This window comes from Trachymyrmex septentrionalis, unplaced genomic scaffold (assembly GCF_001594115.1).
Source record: "Trachymyrmex septentrionalis isolate Tsep2-gDNA-1 unplaced genomic scaffold, Tsep1.0 scaffold133, whole genome shotgun sequence".
In the NCBI taxonomy this organism is placed as follows: Eukaryota; Metazoa; Arthropoda; class Insecta; order Hymenoptera; family Formicidae; genus Trachymyrmex; species Trachymyrmex septentrionalis.
In genome coordinates, this window is record NW_017304472.1 from 604,839 (window position 1) to 607,530 (window position 2,692).

The window sequence follows — 2,692 nt, forward strand, 5'->3', positions numbered from 1 at the left end:
GTATTATATATTTTACAAGACATTCGAAACTTATAAAGCTATAAGACTCTATAATTTAAGTAAATAAGCTTTTTACAATATATTATATAATACTCAACAAAATAATTCTATATAAAATCGAGCAACAACCAAACATTCGCAGATATTAATTTTTATTATGAATTATTACAAAATTAGGTGGAACTAGTTTTGATTCTACTGTTATCTTCTTTAATTACTAATTAAAACATTACATTTTCCTACATAGTAGTCCTTTGTTTTCAAATCACAAATGGATACCGTTGTATACTTTTTTTATTTGCCGTCACATTTCTTGATTTTTAAGGATGTACAATCGTGTTTATAATTAAACATTCTGAGACTTTCCTCTATCCGCAATCGAGAGACTTCATATATAATATTATAATAGAATGTCATTATTGTGAACCAGATGAATATAACTATTGGGATCTTAAGTCGTGACGTTATACGTCAAACTTGACTCTCTCTCTCTGCCTCAAGGATAACACTGACAAGTTAATCTGTACGAATTCGAACACGCGGCGTTGTTAATCTTGAAAAAAAGGATTGCACACTGCAATAGATATTTATTAGCACGGAGAACTTTCAAATGTGTTTTGTGTGTATCGTTCTCAAGCTAATTGTTATTGTGGCTCAGTCGTTTTGCTTAAATAGTCCCTCAAAAAACGATACCAATTTAATCGGCTGGCGATCGTTGTTAATAAAAAGCTGCATATCTGAAGAAATAAAACTTTTTCATCGGAAGCTCGATCTCGCAGGACAGTTATATTTTAAAATAAATAACAAATCAAAAGACTCTTTCTACACAAAAATAATAATAAGTAACGGGCAAAGTAAGTCAACACATTTCTTTGAAATTAACAAAAGAATATATTACAATTAACAGACGCAAAATTACATAACAAAAAAAATATAATCATAATTAAGAAAATAATTAAGTTAACAGTTAATTAACAGAAAATAGTTAAGTTACAAGTTTCGGCTACCGGATTGAGCCCTCTTCAGACATTAACATAACGAAAAAATCGCAGAATAAAATCAATTATCGCAAATGATCACATATTCAGAACATTTACAGTTCGGGTGAGTCTTGATGTAGAGTTCAACATTATTTCTGTACGATTGAACCGTCAAATGTATTAAAAATATCTTGGCAAAGCTCTAGTTGATAAAAAGATAAATTATAAAAACGTACCACAAAAAGATCTACGCGTAAATAAATTAACATATTCAAATTTAAGAAAAATCTAATAAAAAATAATAAAAAAATATAATAAAAATTCACCAGAAATTATGCGCGCGCGCGCGCGCACGCACGCACGCACGCACGCACGCACGCATAGTAAACATGTTTGATTGTTGCATTTTTTTATATTTGGCATAGCGTCTCCTCGACCGTACCCTAAAAGTGTATTTATATGCAAGCGTCAAGTAGCAAAAGCAGCAACCAATCAACGAGGTGATTTTTACAGTGGCGTAAAAATATTTTTTATATCATGCCCATATCATCCAGCTGATTGGTTGCTGCTTCCACTGCTTGACGCTTGCATGTGAATGCACTTTAAAGCATGCTGTGCAAACGTATATGAGTACCGGCCCATGTCTTCATATATTACCTTTGCACAGATCTTATATTCATGATCGTCTTAAGTACGGTTTTAAGAAGTCAGAATTAATCAGAGGGCCGCATTAGCGTCTTAAGACATTACTTAAGACGGTCTTGAAATAAAAATCAATCTATATGTATTCGCATCCAGCCACAGAATATGTAAATATAAATCTGTTCGCGTTACATGAAATTCCCAAATATTTTTGCACATGAAATGAGATAGATATATATATTTGGCCTTGATAAAATGAAATAGATATACTATATATTTGGCCTTGAAAAGAGAAAGTGTAAGTGCGAACAGACCTTATGACTATAGCACATAGTTCAAATCGCATTGAATGACGAATTTCCTAACCTAACTGATCAACATTAACAATTAATTATTAATATGCCACTTCGCGAGACAGAGCGTCACTTTATTTCTGTCAGACTTAATTCTGTCATTTCATGCAATTAATATCTCGCTTCGTGCAAACAAAGATCACTGAAGTTCTTCTTACGATTCCCCTGCTTAGTTTTCCGACTCAACATAGATAGAGGGTCATAGCACCACAGTATCACATTACATACAGTGGCGCAACTCCCTGTCGGCACCTTTGATGTTAGTGTTGACCAAAATGGAGTGCGCATGCGTGAAATAAGCAAGTTACCTAGCGTTACCATGGTTACCACCTAAACTTTTTTTTCTTTTCATCCTTTTTTCGCTATGTCAAAACTCACTAGATTTATTCGCGTCGCACTCCAATAAATGCGATGGAGTGAATAAGAGCTGTTATAGGAGCATATTAGAGCATGCAACGTATACAACCGAATAAACCTACTATTACGATAAAATAATCTGAATTTAATGAAAATTAATAAAAATAAATTGTAAACATATTGAAAAATAAAGAGAAAATGGAGAAAAATATTAGGAAAAATATTAAATTAACTTAAAAATGTATATTTGTATAAAGAAATATTATGTAATTATATATCTATGAAAATGTTATGAGAAAGCTGAGATATAAAAGAAATTTATATACATGTATGTCGAAAAAATAAATTTAAAATACAATA

The 2,692-nt window shown here is 31.6% G+C and overlaps 1 protein-coding gene across 4 annotated transcripts in view; it reads left to right on the top strand.

The window, feature by feature from the left end:
- Positions 1-2,692, top strand: part of LOC108757168 (probable phosphoserine aminotransferase) — a 242,032-nt gene that overhangs the window by 47,437 nt on the left and 191,903 nt on the right. The window lies entirely within an intron of this gene.